General features: G+C 34.7%; 1 long non-coding RNA gene across 1 annotated transcript in view; it reads left to right on the top strand.

Annotated features, from left to right (window-relative positions):
* LOC118152047 (uncharacterized) overlaps positions 1-19,192 on the top strand; it is a 64,530-nt gene extending 45,338 nt beyond the window's left edge. The window contains exons 2-3 of the long non-coding RNA XR_004740397.3: positions 534-618; positions 17,091-19,192. This is a non-coding gene — a long non-coding RNA (uncharacterized LOC118152047). The remainder of the gene's footprint in view (positions 1-533; positions 619-17,090) is intronic.
* Positions 19,193-20,650: the final 1,458 nt, after the last annotated feature.

A 20,650-nucleotide genomic window follows, 5' to 3' on the forward strand; every position in this document is an offset into this window, starting at 1 on the left:
TGTAAGTATTCTTTTGCCAGTTTTTTGTGGACCTAATTCTTATATTTGCTTTGGAAATACGGAGGAGTGACAGTGCTAAATCACGGGGTGGTTGTATGTTAATGTTTTTATTTGGACACTACCAAATGGTTTTCCAAAGCATTTGGAAATGTTTATAATTCCTGCAATATACAAGAGTCCTACCTGTCTATGCAACAGCATTTATTGTTTTCAGATTTTAACTCATTTGTGTGGGTATGTGCTGATATCTTGTGGGCTTAGTTTACGTTTCTTTCATGGTTATGGATGATACTGTGTACTTTTCAGTTATTGGCCACTTGAATTCCTTCATTTTTGAAAACTCTGCTCAGTTTCTTCCTGTTAGATTGTTTGCTTCTAAAAATATCATTTGTATTTATGTATAACACATATAAAGTGCATTTATTTTAAAAATGTACAGTGTGAGTTATGAAAAATTCATGTTACTCTAACCACAACTAAAATTAAAACAGAACATTTTCATCACCTAATGGTTGCCTTTCGCCTCTTTGCAGCAACCTCCAACTTGACTAGCTTCAGACAACCCCTGCTACGCTTTCTGTACCTGTAAATCCATTGTTACCTGTTCTAGAATTGAATGTAAGTGAAATCATGCCATTTATACTTTTGAATATCTGGTTTATCTGACTCTGCATAAAGTTGTTAAGATTCACCCATGTTGTGTCATCTTAGCAGTTAGTTTATAATTACTTTTAATAGTATTATTTTATCATCTGTATTTATCAAAAATATTTTAATCCATTCACTTGTTGATGGATTTTGTGTTATTTTCATTTCTGGATTTAATAAGGATACCTGTTTCTAATATGTGTCCATAATTATTTGTATGAACAGATGATATTCACTAATTTCTTTATGGTAAGCATATGCATAGTTGATATTAAACTGCCAAACATTTTTACATTCCTACCAGCAATGTCTGACTGAGTGTTTCCAGTTGCTCTAAATCTTCAAAAACACTTGGCATTTTCAGTCTTTTTAATTTTAGCCATCCTAGTTGTGTGGTATTTCATGGATGGAGTTTCTAGTTCATTGATGAGAAAAGGCTGAGAATCTTTTCATATACTAGTTGGTTATTTTGGTAATGTATCTAGTGATGCATCAGCTCAAATCTGTTGTACTTTTAAATATTTTTGTCTTCTTCTTCTTAAGATACAAGAGTTATTTATATATTCTAAAGCCTGGTTCTTTGCCAGATACATGCATTATAAATATTTTTCATTTTGGGTTTGCCTTGTCCTTTCTAGTGTCTTATAAAGATCAGAAATATAAAATATTTTTTGAAATATAATTTTCAGGCTTTTTTTTTTACAGCTTGTAATTTTTTGACCTAATGAAGTGTTGCCTACTCAAAGTTTGTAAGGTTATTCTATATTTCCAAAAGTTTCATCATTTTGCCTTTAACAGTTAAGTATACAATACATTTAGAGTTAATTTTTAGCATGATCTGAGGCAAGGAATGATATTTCTTTTTTCCTTCATCAAATGAATATTCAGTTGGTCTAACACAAATTTGTTTAAAAGTCTATCTTTCTCCATTGAAATAGGTTGGGACCTTTGTTAAAAAGCTATTTACCATGAATGAACATCTGGATCTATTTCTGTGATCTCCACAATTCCATTGACTTTGAGTATATTTTTCCCTGTACCAATATTATCTTGATTACTATAATTTTATAGGAAGACCTTAAATTAGGTAATATGTATCATTTAACTCTTGTTCTTTTAAAAAATTATTTTGGTTATTTTGGGTCTTTTGCATTCTATTTAACATTCAACTTTTCAATATCTATAAAGAAAGCCTCTTGGGAGATTGATTTGGGTTTTTATAAATCTATTGATTGTAAACAAACAATTTTGACTCCAAATCTGTAACTATAGTTATCTCTTATATATTTAACTAGGTTTTAGTTAATTCCTCTCAGCAATATTTGCAGTTTTAAGTGTACACATTTGGCATCTATTTTGTAAAATTTGTTTTAAAATCTTGAAATCAAATATTTCAAGATTTAATGCCATTGTAAATGGTATTGTCTCCATTTAAAATTCCAGTTGATATAGAAAATACAAATGACTTTTTATATTTAGTGTTTATCTACAACTTTGCTAAATTCACTCAGCAAAGTGAATGTATTCATGTATCTGATAGTGTTTTTGTAGATTCTTTGTAATTTTCTATTTTTATGATTATGTATCTTATAAATAATTTCAGCTTCATTTTTTTCTTTTTAACCTGTAAACCTTTAATTTCTTTTTTTGGACTTATTGCACTGGTTAGGGTTCCAGAGACATCCTTGCTTTGTTCTCATTCATAGGACAAAAGGGTTTAGGCTTCATTATTAAGCATGTCATTTGCTATAGGCAGACCCTCTTTATCACAATGAGAAAATTCTTTTTTACTTCAAGTTTGTTAATACTTTTTGGGTATCTATTACATTTACCATATGCTTGTTTTTTTTTCTTTTTTTTAGTCTGTTAGTATGATCAAGTACTTTGATTGCTGTTAAAGAAGCGTCTGATTTCTGGAACGAACTCCACTTAATTCTGAAATTAATATCTGCTAATATTGTTAAGGACTTTTTTTCTCAGGTTCACGAGAAGTAGTGATCTCTATATTTCTCACCCAAAGTTGTTTTCTGGTTTTGTTATCAAGATGATGTTGGTTTTATAAAATGCAGCGAGAAGTTCTTCCTTTCTTTAAACATCAGGTTTTGGTCAGGATAAGCATTTTTCTTTCTTGAATATGTAATAGAACTCACCAGTGATACTGCCTAAGATGGAGCTTTCTTGGTGGGAATATTTTTGATAATGAATTTAATCTTTCAATATCTGCCCAAATTTTTTGTTGCATTTTGAACTAATTCTAGAATGATGTTTTTAAAGAGAATTTTGCATGTCATGAAAAGTGTGAATTGTTAAAAAAGAAAAAAAAAAGGCTATGAAAACATTTTTCTCTAGTACATTTAGTGCTTGTAAGATTTATTTTTATTTATTTATTTATTTATTTGAGACAGAGTCTCACTCTATTTCCAGGCTGGAGTGCAGTGGGCAATCTCAGCTCACTGCAACCTCCACCTCCCCAGTTCAAGCGATTAAACTGCCTCAGCCTCCTAAATTGCTGGGATTACAGGTATGCACCACCATGCCTAGCTAATTTTTGTATTTTTAATAAAGACAGGGTTTCACCATGTTGGTCAGGCTGGTCTCAAATTCCGGACCTGGTGACCTGCCTGCCTCGGCCTCCCAAAGTGTCTGGATTAAACGTGCAAACCACCACGCCTGGCCTAGGACTTATAGTAATGTTTGTTCCCTCACATGCCTGATGTTGATAACTTTTCTCTTTTTGGTATTTTGAATGCATTTCTAAGGATTTTATTCCAATTTCATTAGTCTTTCCACAGAACCAACTTTAGCTTTGTTATATTCTCTGCTTAACTGGGGATAACATTAAAGGTGGTCATTTGTCTTAATAGTACCTATATATTTCTTTCAAAATTTCCAAAATGACAATGTTTTCTTTTGTTGTAAACAATCTGCATTACACAAATTAAATTTGAAGAAATATAGTTAGATAATTGTAAAAAGTACCAAATGAGTATATTAGTTGTTTAAACATGAATGCATTGCTTACTAAAATATAAATCAAATAATGAAAATGAGTAGTCACCAACAGACATTATTTGAAAGTAATCAGGAAACTGTTCAGAAAACAAGAAATGCCTGCTTATCTGTCTGTCTGTATTCCCTATTCTTCCCTCCCTAACCTCCTTTCCCTTTTCTCAAAAAAATGTACCATTTAAAAAGAAATCTCATCCAGTAAATGTGGCTCATGCCCGTAATCCCAGCACTTTGAGAGGCTGAGGCTGGCAGATCACTTGAGGTCAGGAATTCAAGACCAGCCTGGCCAACATGGTGAAACCCCATCTCTACGAAACATACAAAAAATTAGCCTGGGGTGGTCATGCACTTGTAGTCCCAGCTACTCTGGAGGCTGAGGCAGGAGAATATCTTGAACCTGAGAGGTATGAACTGCAGTGTGCTGAGGTCACGCTGCACTGCGCTTCAGCCTGGGCAATAGAGCAAGATTGTCTCAGACAAAAAAAAAGAAAAGAAAAAGAAATCTTTTTCAACACTTTTGCAATCATATTAATATAAACTGGAATTTTGGAGACATAATCTTCACAGTATATTCTTCATCTTCAAAGTAATAGAAAAGTATTTCCTGGTTTGCAGCCTTTTTAGAAAACATAATATTTGTATCATCAGTCTTCTCTGTTTCATCTAACTCTATTTAAGGAGTTAAATTCTAAAATTTCTAAAATTCTTTTGGATCCATAATTTATATTAGCACTAATAGTACCAGAAATAGGTACACCAAGTTTATAATATAAACTTTCTAAAATTCTTTTGGATCCATAATTTATATTAGCACTAATAGTACCAGAATAGGTACACCAAGTTTATAATATAAATAATCAGAAACTATAAAAGTATAAAACATTAAACGTGAGCTTGTTAACAACTTAGATTTCAGACTAATTAGCTGATAAGTATTTGACAGTCAACTTCAATGTAGGTTTCATTTCCTTTGCCTGCGGTGATAGTTTATTCTTGATTATTTCAAAGCTGAACACTCTGTTCCTTTCCTCTGCATAACTTGCTTTCTCCATTTTTCATCTTTTTCTTTCCGCAGTAACCATTAGAATTATGTTTTCCCTTCGGAAAGCTATTCTTGAGTCCCATATGCTTCTTGCCCATTAAAGCTCATAAGCTATGCAAAAGGCATGGATCTAGTCAACAGCACTGCTCTAAGTCTCTGGCATTGGGTGCAGTCTCCACAGGTACACGTGCCAGTAGTGAAAGGGGCATGTTTTCTTGACTGTAAGTTATTTGAAAAGATCATTTCCTTTTTTTTGCATATGTGCAAAATATGGACATTCGATGGTCTCGATCTCTTGACCTCATGATCCACCTGCCTTGGCCTCCCAAAGTGCTGGGATTATAGGCATGAACCACTGTGCCCAGTCTATTTCTTATTATTGTTTCAAAAGCTCAAATAAAAATTTTACATATGACCACACACTTAGGTGCAAAACAATAGATACTTTAGACAAAACAACTTTTTGTCTGACTGGATATTATACTAATATAAATGGGTTGGCTTTGTGTAATCTAACATGGATTTTATACCAGACAGAATATCCCACAAAATATTATTCCCTAGTTTAATATTTCTATCTGAGTTTTTTTCGAAGTAATTTCAGATGCAAAAGTGCAGCATCTGGGGAGACTTAACTGGCTGGATGGATTAGTCACTTTCTGCTAATTTCATATTATTGTGCATACAATATTTAAAAGAGCATAGCTAAATCTAGATATAATTAACTATCTGGAAGGTCTGCAAACACAGCCGATTTGACTTACCTAAGTGGAAATGCTCCTTTGTTTCTCATAAAGATGATTTGGACAGATATTAGCATACTAAACATGCAGCAGTGGAAAGCGCTGTCAATTTGGATGAACTCAAATCTTTATGTTCCAGGTTATATCTGAACTTGATTCCCTCTGAAGGGGACATTTTTTATATACCATCTTGTTTCCTTTGCCTTTATTTGTTTAACCTCCTGCCTCACAGGGTGCCTATTAGAGAAATTCTTCCAGGATATTCAGATTCTACAGATGATACCGTTTAGCATTCAAAGATATAATTCTCACAGTCAGAAAGAGGGACTGAGTTTCAGTGCAGTAGGCAGTGACATAAAGACATCAAAATAACAGAGGAGCTTTTCAGAGAGCCAGTCAGTCTGCCTTTTAATGGAGCCCTTGGTAGAGAAACCAATGGTCTCAGTTCCCTGAAAATCTACAATGTAGGCTTATTCTAAGGCCACAGATGTCACAGTTGCATTTTGGATATCTTTGTACAATATTTTGTCTACCTCTTTTAGTGAAAATCTAAGATGTTCAATATTACCTATTTAAATAAAAGAATAAGAGATGAGTGATAACCACTAAATGGAATAATGCTAGTACCAATTGTGTATTTGTCTACTTTTGACCAAATATAATCTCTGATCACCCCATTTTTCAATATCATATATGAAAACTGATTAATACTAGCTCATGCAGGAAGTTTCCATGTAGAATATCTTTGCTGCCTCTATTATGACGTTGCTTTAAAAATTATGAACTCCCAGTTAGGAAAAGGGTAAATGTCTTCAAGTGTCTCAGGCTAATGAGACCATCTGTCTTATAAAACTTTAACTGTCACTAAAAAAGAAAGCATAGTTGACAACCATTTATTTAGGCATAAAAGGGCAGTCAGTATTTGGGAGCTAAATGTTCTTATACTTTAAAGAATTCTTACATGGACCAAAGGGAATGATTATAATTATTGTGAAATATCGGAACTGGATTAAGGTCAGCATCTACCATGTTCCAGCTAAATGAGCATGTTTTGGGTCATTTATTATCTGGAATATATTAGTGGCAGGAGAAAAGACAAGAGAGACTGTGAAATACAGAGAGCAAGGGATTAGATGAAGAAAGGGTTTATTTATTTGGCAAATTTATTTGAGGATTTAGCAAGGGACTGTGAGATGGAGGAAGGAATGTTCATTTATACAGTGTACATTTCCTCAGCCACCCTTGAGTGGGATATCCCTGTGGTGCAGAGCTGGTATGTGTAGGGCAATTTGCATCTTAACAATCTCTTCTTATATTCTTATGACTCTCATTTTTTTTCTAGGTTTCCTAATGTAGGTGAGACATCCTATTTGATGCATGGTCACACCATTTTCTGTGGTAGAGAAGTCCTAAAAATCAGGTTGGGTATCTCAGAGGGTCTGTAGTCTTTCTGCCACATGGGATGTTCTCCATACTCTGTCCTCTAGGATTGAAACAGTTCTCCCAGCCCCAGTTAAATATGCACTGCAATTTTCTATTCAGGCATCCAAAGTGGAGGCTGTCCCAAAGTGAATTCATCCCCTAATCGAGAGAGTGCAGAACCTGCTTTGCTAGTCCACAGACTTAGTGTAGGCACATTCCTCAGCAATCTAGAAATGACTGAACAGCTGCAATTTCTGCTGAGCAGAATGCAGAGGTGGCAACAAGGACAGATAATTTGCAGCTTCCTTTGAAATTGTCATGGAATATTTGCCTAATCTCCCCAGAAGGGCAAATATTCATGCAAGTAATTTTTCTATTCTGTTTAGAAATGACTACATTCACTATGATTTTTTAAAAGCCTAATAATAAAAAAAATTGTTGATAAGACCTAGGCATGTTTACATAAATATTGTTGAAGTTTATAAAAATGTTTGAAAAAATAGGTAATGAGATATACCATGGAATTAATATTCTGTTTTACTAAAAATATTTACAACATGAATTACCAACTTAAAAATTAGACTTTTGAAAATTCTTAAGAATTACTTGTTCTGACTTTTTAATAAGCCCAATTTAATATTTGTTTGGTAAATCCTAAAAAACCTAAGGACTCTGAAGTGCACTGACACCATCCTTATTAATATCACTGTCATGTAGTTTTATGATGCGACTTCTGGCTCTTTGCATTTGTGTATTGGGGTTCTGGGTGACCTGCAGTGTTCTATAGCACGGTATGTTTTTTTGTGCATTAATTCCCAATAGACATTCTACTGGGAAGCTAGAATGTCTCTGGCCTATTTTTTAACTGTAGCATTTTATTGCTCTGGAGAACAAATTATCCCCATTAGGCATATTTTCCTGACCTCAGGGAACATTTTAAATAACAAGGTACATGGGGAATGGTGACCCGTGTAGACCATCAACTTAGATATTTCTATAAAAATTCATTAATAAGAACAGTTTCTAAATTCTGTCTTTGGAATAATATGGCATTGAATATTAATAAAGACATGAGCTCACTGAAGCTATACCAAAATTATTAGCATTCATGAGACAAAAATAAATTAAGAAATATGATGAAAGTGGATGTTATATCCTCTGATGTTTTCAGCACAAACAAGCTATCATTTTCAGTTTTCAAGGATTTGATACTCAGTACCAATTTGAAGTAGCCTTGCCTTGGATTTTGATTTAAATATTCACTTAGTTGTTCTAACTGATAAAAGTAAAGCCGCTAAATAAACTATTTGTAGGTTGTACTTTATTCTATAAATTATGATTGTTAGGCCCATGGCTGTCTTGTTTTCTTCTCTCTCCCTGACATCCAGCCTTGGTCCTGGTGAAACACACATGTTCATGTATTTCTCTGCTTTAAATACTAATGATATCTGATATCAATAAGAGGACTGATCATAAAAATGACCAAGTTACGTCTCTGGGGAATTTTATATAATTCTTATGCAGAGCAGCAAATAATTACATTTCAAAATTAATTTCATATGTCCTTTCTCATTTCAGAGACTTATAGGGAGTTTTCAGAAAAAACAAGACTAAAAGTAGGAGTTAGGTGCAGTAGCTCATTTCTGTAATCACAGCACATTGAGAAGTAGAGGTAGGAAAATTGCTTGAGGCCAGGAGTTCAAAAACAACCTGGGTACACAGTGAGATGTTAGCTCTCAAAAAAAAAAAAAAAAAATTAGCCAGGCATTGTGGTGATTGACTGTGATCCAGCTACTTAGGAGGCTAAGGTGGGAGGGTAATTTAAGCCTGGGAGTTTGAGGTTGCAGTGAGCTACAATCACACCACTGCACTGCAGCCTTGGTGACAGAGCAAGACCCTGTCCCTAGGGGAAAAAAAAAAAGAATGAGAGTAGGAAGAGTAAAATGGGTGAGAGTACATATAAGAACATATAAACAAATGATAAAGATGATCACAAACACGGTGATTAATGGTGCCTCTAAGATCTGTGGCAGTCAGAGCAAGAGGTTAAAATCTTTTTTTTTTCATTATCAAAAGGGAGAAAGTATGTCAGCTCTCAGAGGAAAGCAAGAGGTTCTAGGACAGTATCAGTTAATAATAGTAGTTGGCTATTAGTAGCAGACACAGTAAAATAGCAGCCTCACTCATCAGGACTTTTTCTCACACAACGATCTGTGTGGGGAGAGGCAGTTGTGTTGTTTCTGGTGAACAGGAATGTCAGGGTCAAGCTTTCTGCCATTCTCTTGACTTTTTCTTCTATTCCCAAATAGGTTGCTGAGCTCAGCCTCCTAACACCCAGGAGATCATGGACGAGACCCTAGAAGTTGGTAGTGTTTAAGACAAGTTCGTATTATTCAGCAACTTCCTACATATAGAAACTGGTGTTCAAATAGTACAGCCTCAAATTCAGTCCAGTTGAGTCACCTAGCCATAAAAGATCTGATTCATGCAGAAGGGACAAAATTGAGATCTTTTGTGAGCTGGGTATAGGGAGGTGTGGTTTGCTTACCAAGAACAATAAAGAAGCCAGTGCTATGTGCTCAAGTTCAGCATGGCTGAATATAGAGAGCCAGTTTTAAGTCTATAGCTTCCTTAACGTTTACTACCCTTGAGATTTTCCCCCGAATGTGATATGGAATCAAGTGTACAAGTAGATTTAAATAGTGAGCATAGAAATACTAAAGGAGAAGGACCTTAGTGTGTCTCAATATTAATTCATAGATGGATATGGGAGGTGTTGGTACAAAATTTATCATTGATAAGGAAGTAGAAAATAAAGGAAACACATTTTGTGCAGTGGGAGCAGAAATTGTAGGACATCAATAAACAGACTAAATCCAGTGGGCCATCAAGCATCATTCATGAATGTCTTTCTTCTAATACAATATCTAAACATTGCAGCATACTTTCAGAAGAATTTGTGCTTCTTAACTCAATACAGTAATTACACATAATAGTACTTAGAAAATGTTAAATAAGTTGCCTCAACCTAATCGTATTTACAAACGCATTTAAGTTTAAGATTATTTTATTTGGCAATACCAAAACAAGAATAACTGTAACAAAATTGATTTTCATGAATTTATGTATTCTATGTTGACATTTTAATCTTGAAAAGTGAAGTTACTAAGCTTATATACAAAACAGTTCTCTACAGGGAATGTTTTATGCATATTCTTGAAATCGCCTCTGATTCTTCCTTGGTTTACATGAAAATCCTAACAATTCTAAAGCCACTATTGCTTTGAAGCCACTAAGGCTGAAACTTCATATTCTACAATTAAAAAAAAAACTTCGATTTTGATTTTGTAAAAGGCTTTCCTTTAATTTATATCATTGTGCATTTGGATGAAATGTTAATGATAATGGACAGCTGTGTTTTCCATCTGAAAAGAACATCTGTGTAATGCTAGCATTGTGAAAGTGGAAAACGTAAGTACATATTATTAAGCTGGCTGAAATTACAATGGAGTTGTAACGGAAGGAAATTGTTTTAAAACTGAGATTTTTGGATTTTCTTATTATAATGACTTGGAAAATGTCCCTAAGGAAGTTTCTGAATTGTATATACCAAAATTTAAGACAAAAACTTTTCTGAAATACTTGTCCACCTAATACTTGCATCTTGCTGTGTGATGTGAGAATAACTTTTAAAACAGTAAGTATGCATTTTAATGGACACTGATTTTCACACTCCTCACTAGCATCTCCTAGAAATACTGTAGGATTGCTTCAGCAACTGATACTCCACTGAGAATACCTCCCACTGCATTCTAAGAATCAGGGAAATCATTAAACTGAAAGCAGAGAGAAAACTCAGGGGTAGACTTAACGGGAATGAGAAATTAGTTTTTTCTAAATGATTTTTGTCCTGTGATGACTTGCCCCTGAACATAGGAAATTAGATAAAGCAAGCAAACAGAGGTATTATTATTGAGTAAATATGTATCAAGGTGGGGTAAAGGGACAGTATTTTTTTTTTTTTTGAATCTTTATTCTCGGTAACATCTGATCAAAAGGATATTCTTGGTAACATGATCTGATCAAAGAGACAGTATTTTCAAACCCGATTAATTAATTTTGGGAATAAAAAAGGTCTCTCTATTTGCCTAGTGAAAATAAATATCTTGATTCAAATAGGCTTCCTTTTAATTGTTTACATGAATGTGTTTTTGCCTACCGTGTTTGAACCAAGGAAATCTGAATGTTGTAAAAACAACATCAAGCATTCCCATGGTTTAGTTCAGTTAATTTTCTATTCATGTGACAGTCCAGTGGGATGTGTAACTCCTGCCTCCAACCTGCTGATTCAGGGAGCCAGAGTCCTTCCGTCTCGTGATATTGCCATCTCTTAGGATATTAGAGTCCATTGCTCAGTTGGCAAATAGAAAAAGAAAACAGACAAGGCAAACTCACTTCTCAATTGTGTCAGCCTAGAAATGTGACATTTGACGTCTCATTCACAGTCCACTGGCCAGAACTGTATGGCCATTATACAATTCCACAGCAAGAGAAGTTGTGTTTTTTTTTTTTTTTAATTTTTGTTTTTTGTAGATAGGAGGTCTCACTGTGTTGTCCAGGATGGTCTCAAAATCCTAGCCTCAAGCAATCTTCTCAGCCTGGCAAAGTGATGGGATTATAGGCAAGAACCACTATGCCCAACAGGGTTGGGATTTATAGACAGGCTGAGCAGTCCCTTTTCAGTAACAGCTTGACACTATGGAAGGAGAGTAGGATTTTTAGTGGAAAACTAATTGAGGCTAGAATCCAAGAATATTTATTTTGATTTTACATCCCAGTGTCTTGGTAGAAGATCCAAGCTGCATGAGAATGAGGATCTTTTCTCAATAGGCTTCAGTTTAAAAATGCATTGAAAGCACAAATCTTTTCTCCAAGATCAAGAAGCTAGTAATAAAAAATTAAAATTCAGTATGACTACTCATAGGGTCAGACATCTAAGTTATCTTTCTAGGTTTTATTACACATGCGCGCGCACACACACACACACACACACACACACACCACTGAAGGCATGAATTTATTTTACATTTACTATGTATAACACAGCATGTTAAGTGAGTCAGAAAAGACATATGGAAGGCACTTACAGAATTCCATGACTAACAATCCTACTTCTTTCACTTCCACTTCTTCTAAGTGATACGTGAAACCCTTGATCTATATGTAAATAAACAATGCATAGTCATGCCTACAAAGTTACTGAGATGATTTCCTTTCACGATATGTAAATTGAGTCATCCACAGTGGATAGAGCGTTCAGGCTCCTTTCATTGGGCATGTTCTCTGAGTGTTCAGATGAGGCTCATTTCATGTGCCTTGTTTTCTGAGTGTTCAAATTAAGTTTATGCTCTTCAATTCTCTCACTTAAAATGCAGAGAATATTAGACCAGAAGCATTCTTCAAGATTATGTACTCCATCCCCACTTTCCTTACAAATGAACAAACAAAAATCCAGAGGTGTATACTTGCTTAACATTAAATAGCTAAGTATTGCAGAGCTGATACCAAGGCACATAGGATCATGCCTGGATGCCTGGTCCAGGGATGCCTTCTAATTATTTTTTCATTCTTATCAATAAAAGCATATGATTGCTAAATTCATTTTATTTAATTAATATCAGCCAAAAGAACAAATATAGACACTGGCATGATTTTTCATCATTATAAGCACATTCTTTTGAAATCTAACCATTAAAAAATACCACAATGAAAAATTGAAATCAAGATGCAATTGATTTTTTCAGGCAGCTGTTGAAAGGGTATTGAACTACCAGAGAAGAAATAATTACAGCTATTCTTGAGGCATGAAATAACCACAAGTTAATGTCATTTATTCCTGAAATATTTTGTATGCTTTCAGGAAATCAAAACCATGTTTCAACAATGAAATATTTTTTGGGAAAAGTGCTTATTCCCAAAACTGAAAATAACTAATTCAAATTAAGAGAGTCTTTGGTGAATACTTTCCGTACTGTGTTCAGAATGACACATAACATACTTCAGTGGGAAATTTATATTCATCTACTTTATTCATTCATATTTTCATAGATTATTTATTTTAGAAGACCATAAATATATAGATAAACACAAAATGATATATGTCTCATTAGGGCTTTTTTAAAAAATGTTGTAAACTTAACAATTAGTCCTAAAAAACTTATGGTATTGAATGTTAATGTGGGACTCCCATAAGAAAAGGAGATTTTAAATCAGTAAGTTACTATTTCAGCTGTAGGAGAGATGAGATGTATAAGCAATGTGTAATGTCACTACTTAAAATTTACTTATATGCAGATTCATCTGACTTTACTTCAAGGGAGCATTAATTTCTTTAAAATATATTGATTATTTTCTTAATTCAGGCAGAAATTATAAAGAGAAAGAGTTAAGGGAAAAAAATAAAAAGTAAATCCTTACATATAAGGGAAAAAACCCGTGTTGGTTACATGAAAGGAATTATGCACTAATCTTATTGAGAACGAAATTCTACCTGGATCTCAATAATGGGAAAGAAGTACTTTTACAGATGTTCTTCGTTTTTACTTTTGACAAACATAAGGAAAGATATAGGAAGAGGGATTTATCAGATGGGATTAAGTTATACTAATTATATCAAAGCCATATTTTATTCAAAAATATTATTTGTGACAAGAGACTTTCCACATTTCCATATTTTATAAATACTAAGTTTTCTAGATACACATTTTCTGGATAATTGCCAAGGAGAAGAAATCATTTTGATATCTGATGATAAGAAGTCTTCGATAAACTTGGATGTACTAGGAGAAATATTTGATCTGGGGGCTTCTCTTTGTTGCCACAAACTGGAGCACATCTGAGTCTGAATTTATGAGCAGCATGAATGCTCTATTTTAATGAACAATTATTTCTTCCTAATTGTGCTGTTTAGCAATTCTGTTCTGTAATTCTGATGCCTTTTTGCCTTCATGTGTTCTTTTCTAGGCAGCATTTCCATTCTACAACAGAAACTCAATTATTTCAATGAGAGTGGGAATACTTGCACTGAAACAATTCCTTATGAAAGGTTTTAGAGAGGGAGGAAATCTAAAGACTGAGAAATGCCTGCGATATTACTGTAAGAATGTGTTAAGACAGTCTCATATTTAAATAGTGGAGGTACAACACCACACATTTTTGTAAACCACAAAATTTTCAGTAGATGTCAATTTTTTGTGACAAATAATTTTATCCAAAAAAATTTTAAAGAGGAAACAGAAAGGTAGAGTGTATAATGACTTCTTAAGGGTTAGTTCTGGGAAAGAAACCAATTTAAAATTACAAAGAAAGAAGCCAATTAAATCATTCCTTAAGATCATACATTTATATATTTTTTCTATTATCAAAGTGAACTTGAAATTTGTTTTATTGATTTATATTTTATTAAAACTGAATTTCTGAGAAATTTGGCTTTACTTGATATGGTAGGTCTAGTGATAATGTTTCCTATTAAATTAGTCCCCTCAGTCTTGCAGAAGTAAAAATTCACTGTAGGCTGACATTATTTCAAAAACATAATTAATTTGAAACTATTTTGAGACGGAGTTTCACTCGTTACCCAGGCTGGAGTGCAATGGCGTGATCTCGGCTCACCGCAACCTCCACCTCCTGGGTTCAGGCAATTCTCCTGCCTCAGCCTCCCGAATAGCTGGGATTACAGGCACGCGCCACCATGCCCAGCTAATTTTTTGTATTTTTAGTAGAGACGGGGTCTCACCATGTTGACCAGGATGGTCTCGATCTGTGACCTCGTGATCCACCCGCCTCGGCCTCCCGAAGTGCTGGAATTACAGGCATGAGCCACCGCGCCCAAGCTGATACTTGCAATTTTTCAATCTAGCACTAATATATTAGTAAACTAACAGAAAAGGAAGTAATTTCTTCCACAATGAGGAAACCATCATAGCTAAAATTGAAAACTCTAATCTCTGAAGTGAGTGCAGTTGTAAATCAACAATTTTTTTTTTGAAATGAATCTGCTTGATTTGCTAAGTTGCTTTGAACGATGTCTAAGTCTCTTACCCTTTCCTTTTTATTAGAACAGTCCTTGAATAGAAGCACATTTTGTTGTTTCCTAAAAAGCAAATACTAAATTCTGAATGAAAACCCAGCATAGCCTCTGTATTAGTTTACTAGGTTTGCCATCACAAAATACCACAGGCTGGATGATCTAAACAGTAAGATTTGTTTTCCCACAGTTCTGCAGACTGGAAGTCCTACATTAAGATGCTGGCAGACTCAGTTTCTGGAAAGGGCTCTCCTCCAGGCTTGCAGATGGCTGCCTTCTCTTTGTGTTCTCACATGGCCTTTTCTCTGTGCACAGGGTAGGGGCTGAAGGTGTCTCTTCCTCTTCTTGTGAGACCATCAATTCTATGGGATTTGGGACGCACCTTTATGTCTTCATTTAATCTTAGTTACCTTTCAAAGGCCCTATCTTTATATACAGTCACATTGGGATTTGGAGCTCAAAATTATAAATTTTGGGAGGACACAATTCAGTTCATAATAGCCTCTGATATCATAGATGTCACAGATTTCAGCTTATTTTTCTACTAATTCTTTCTGAGAATGCTACTCTTCAGTAATCCGACTTCTTTTTCCTCATGACTACCAGTTTCCCTGATTACCTGGAGCTCATATCTTCCTCTGCTTAATGCTCCATCTTGCCACTTTATGTCTTGCCTAGTGTAAAATAGCCTTTATATATTTTGTCATTTCACGAACCATTATTCTTCCTTGCTACTCCTGTTCAGAAGCAATTTACAACTCTGTTCCTCTATTTCTGCCTCTGCCGTTTCCTGATTCGTGTTTCTATGCCTGTAATTAACAACTCACTGTATCACTCCTTCTCTGTGTTAAGTATCTTGTTTTATGGATCTTGTTTATTGTATACTTTTTTGGGGTCTTTCTACTTCTGTGCTTCTTTGTTATCTATGAAAGTCTCCTTTTGTTTCATATTCAAGAGATCTACTTTATTAGCGTTTCCTTTGGACTTTGATCCAATTACCCATGGCTGGCCTAGCAGAAACACACATGGGGCCACTATCAAGAAACAATTCTTGAGTTTGTCACAGAATTTTGGGCTTTCTTTCAGTAAAATTTGGGGGTTCTAAGTAATAAATGCTGAAGATTATTTTCACCTAACTTCTCATTTTTTTAGCCATTTTATCACAATTAGCTACACCTATGTACCATGTCTCATTATATACTCTGTCATTCTAAATAGCAACAAATAACTGTGTCTTAAAGAGAATAGATTATTGGACAGGCATGGTGGCTCGCACCTGTAATCCCAGCACCTTGGAAAGCTAAGGTTGGTGGGTCATGAGGTCAGGTGTTCCAGACCATCCTGGCCAACATGGTGAAACCCCATCTCTACTAAAAATACAAAAAAATTAGCTGGGCATGGTGGTGCATGCCTGTAGTTCCAGCTACTTGAGAGGCTGAGGCATGAGAATCACTTGAACCTGGGAGGCAGAGGTTGCAGTGAGTGGAGATCGCACCACTGCACTCCAGCCTGGCAACAGAGTGAGACTGTGTCTTGAAAAAAAAAAAAGGATAATAAATTCTTTATTGTATGGTATACAACACATAAGCTCAGAGTGATAAATGCCTGTTCTGTGTTACACAGTGAGACAGTATGTAGAACTGAAAATATACATGAGGTTTTCTTTCTTTTTTTTTTTTGAACATGAGTATATTTATTATACTTTAAGTTCTGGGGCACATGTGCAGACTCTGCAGGATTGTTACATAGGTATACACATGCCATGGTGGTTTGCTGCCTCCATCCCCCGTCATCTGCATTAGGTATTTCTCCTAATGTTATCTCTCCCCAATCCCCCACTCCCTGCTATTCCTCCCCTAACTCCCCTATTCCTCAACAGCCCACAGTGGGTGATGTTCCCCTCCCTGTGCCCATGTGTTCTCTGTGTTCAACACCCACTTATAAGCGAGAATGTGCAGTGGTTGGTTTTCTGTTCTTGTGCCAGCTTGCTGAGTATATTAATTTTTCTTACTCCTGTCTAGCATTCTGTCAGATAACTTATTGCATATGGTATTAGTCCATTCTCACATTGTTATAAAGAACTACCTGTGACTGGATAATTTATAAAGAAAATAGGTTTAATTGGCTCATGGTTCCACAGGCTGTACAAGAAGCATGGCGGGGAGGCCTCAGGAAACCTACGGTCGTGGCTGAAGATGAAGAGGGAATCCTGTCTTACGTGACTGGAGCAGGAGGAAGAGTGGTGAAGCAGGAGATGCTATGCGCTGTTAAACAACCAGTTCTTGTGAGAACTCACTATCTCAAAACAGCAAGCGGGGATATCGGTCCTCGTGATCCAATCACATCCCATCAGGCCCTTCTAACAATATTGGGAATTACAAGTTGACAGGAGATTTGGCCAGGGACACAAATCCAAACCACATCTTGTATGAATGTTTGAAGTTCTAGATTTAAGGATCTCACTCTTTATTCATATAAATATTGAAATAATGAATTTTGAAAAAATTAGTTGTTCCAGGATTGAAACACGTTTTAAAAATGTTTCCAAAAGAATAACAATAATAAAAATACTTTTTAAAATTAATTCTTTCACAACCTCCCTTACCCAGCCTTACTCCATGATGAAGTCAAAGTGAGATATGTTTAAAATAAATCACATTGTTACCTCACTCCTTAAGATGTGTCCCAATAATTCTATTCTCTTCTGAAAAGTTTCAAATTTCTGTTCTTTTCTGAATGTGCTGCATTTACTTTCTTATTGAAGTTTCATGTTGGTGGAGAAGACACACTCCGCCCTCCACGGATGATGAGACTACCCATTCAGGGCTGCCTTCAGCTTCCTCTTCTGTCTTCTTCCTCTAACTAAATTGTTTTCATGAACATTGTTCTAGTCACTTATTTACATGTATTTACACTACACATAAACTAAGACTTTGTGCCTCAGAAAGGCAGGTCAGTCAATACCTTTTAACCCATAGTTTACAAACTAATAAATCAAGAGCAGAAAATTTTCCTGAAGCAGGGATGCTGAGGAGAGGGATACAAGGAAAGGGTAGAAAGAGTACTCATGGCCTCCTAGAAATCTTCAGCTAGAAAAGCTTTGAAATTTTTCAAATGTAAGAGGATCTCTGTCTTAGGAAAAAGGAGAAGCACATTTTAATAATGGACAGTAAAGTTTAAATATTGGAAACAACTTTTAAGTTCAGAAATAATACCAGTAAATCAACAAAAAGAACTAGATTTCTTTGTATTTGATTAGGATTATTTAGAAGTGGTTAATTAGAATTTATGACATGAAATTTATTGAGACAAAATAACAGAATTTGAACATCCAAACCAAGTATGAAAGTGATTGAATTAGCAATATCCTTGAAATTAACCTGTTTACTTAATATCTAACTATATATATCTGTAAGAAAATGTCTAATCTCTTTCCTGTTTCTTCCACTTTATGTACTTTCAAAAAAATTAATTTGCATATTTTCTGACAGCTTATTTTTTATTTCATTTGAATGTACTTTCCTATCTTGGCTAAATATATATTTCAAAACCAGCTCAAATATACAAATATTCCTATTACAGAAAAAAAAGCATTAACCATATTATGTTTTGAATCTAGACTGTTGTTTATTTATAACAACTGTTTAACTAATATGGCCAAAATTGTTTAAGAGACTATATGGCAGCAAACAGATACCAGACCTTTTGAGACTAAATAAAAAAATCATTTTCAAAATATATTTGAGTTTAATGACATAGAAGAAATGAAAGTCAAAAGGTTAAACAAGAAGTCTATGATAATTATGTTTAAAATGCTCTACAAACAGTCTAGAAAAGTAAAATGCAATGGCATTTAAAAAATTTCAATAAGTGATTCATTCTTTACTGAGATAGTACTTTCACATTTATAGGTTTGCTGCAAGTTTTATACTGATTCAGTATTTTTCCTAACAGGTGGGTTTTTATTTAATAAGGTAGTTACATTTGAATTTGTTCCCTGAGCTTTCTTGGATTTATTGAAGAAGTGCAATTGTTAAAATGACCCTGAGTCATAGTTTTCATTATTAAAATGCTGTTTCTTTTTTTTTTCTTCTTCCTAACCCTTAATGGAATGCTGCTTTTTAAAATGTCAATTTTCACTTTTTCGAGAGAAGTAATATCATATGTCTGTATTAAAAGCTTTTTCATTAATAATACATGATATAAAGTTAGCAGATAGACTTTTAATAAAGTACTTGCACTTATTTAAGGTGTTCACAATATTTTCTAAATAATTACTTTTAATTATATACAAATATCCATATATATATATATATATATATGCACAGGTATATTTGTATAAATGTACTTAAATATATATGTAACATTAAAAGTCACATATATGTGTATGTACATGTCTCATTCTGAGAAAGGTCCTGGGAGCATCAATTGGCTTCTGACTTAGCAAATATGTGGTTGGTGGAGATGTTTCCAAAAGGCTCATGGTTCTAGTCCACCCACTACTACCTAATGCTTTCATGGTCTTTTTGTAAATTTTTCTTTTAATTGACATATGATACTTGATCTATATGAAGTAGTTTGGATACATGTATACATTATGTAATGATTGAATCAGAGTAGTTAGCATACCCATTGACTCATTTCATTGTGGTGAGAATATTCAAAACCCTTTCTCTTAGCTATTTTGAAATACGCCATGGGATATAGTTAACCTTGATCACTCTACTGTGCAACGGAACACCAGAACTTATTCCTCCTAGCTACCTATAACTTAATACCCGTTGATCAGTCTCTCCCCGTGTCCTCCTTCCTCTGACCCTCTTCTGCCTCTGGGAACTTGAAAAGGAAGGGATTATATTGAGACTCATAAATAATCACAGTGCTAGCCAGAACCAAGTTAACATAAACAGAATCAGTATGGAGAGAATTCCAGACTCAATGTGAGCAGTACCACCCACCACCAGCACAAGACAATCTCATGGTAACTATATCAGTGTTCAAACTCTCCCAGCACCTGAGACTGTCTTTAACATTGCCAGAGCCAGAGAACTATGTCAATTGTCTTTCTTGTGGGCATCTCATGAGGAACCCTCATAAAAATAGCTAGTATCCAACCCTTTAGTCATAGGAAGGATATCTCTCTGTAACTCCAGGTGTGTTCAGCCCCTCACTGCCAACATGGGAACAAGGTTGATAATCCTTTTCAATGGCCTCAGACACTCTGAACATCTCTTGAACTGGGTGGGTGGGTGGTTGGATGTCTGAGTGGTATGTGGTGTGGACAGAGATGAACTAACTCCATAGCTATGTTAGTGTTGGATTGAAAGGAATCTGTAGGGGTCTCTACAAAAGCCTTATTCATAAGCATATTTATAAGCATAAGATATATCCTCTAAAGGCCTTAAAAGCCAATCAAGGCAAGTTCTCAAGAAACTTAATTTATAATACAAGCAAACTTTGACATGAGAGAAAACTAACTCAGTAAATATTTGTGAAACAATTACAACCTTATAAATATATGTATATAATGTGATAAAGCAAAAGAAGAAACTGCAGAACCTATTTTGGATGAGAGAGTCAGTAGCAATCATGGATTAAGGTTGAATGGAAATAAATATTTGCCATTTATTGTATTCAAGGCTCTCTCTCAGTCTTATTTTTCTGACACTAAAGAAAGTATTTATTTTGGAGGCTTTCCCA

Source organism: Callithrix jacchus, chromosome 3, assembly GCF_049354715.1.
Source record: "Callithrix jacchus isolate 240 chromosome 3, calJac240_pri, whole genome shotgun sequence".
Classification (NCBI taxonomy): Eukaryota; Metazoa; Chordata; class Mammalia; order Primates; family Cebidae; genus Callithrix; species Callithrix jacchus.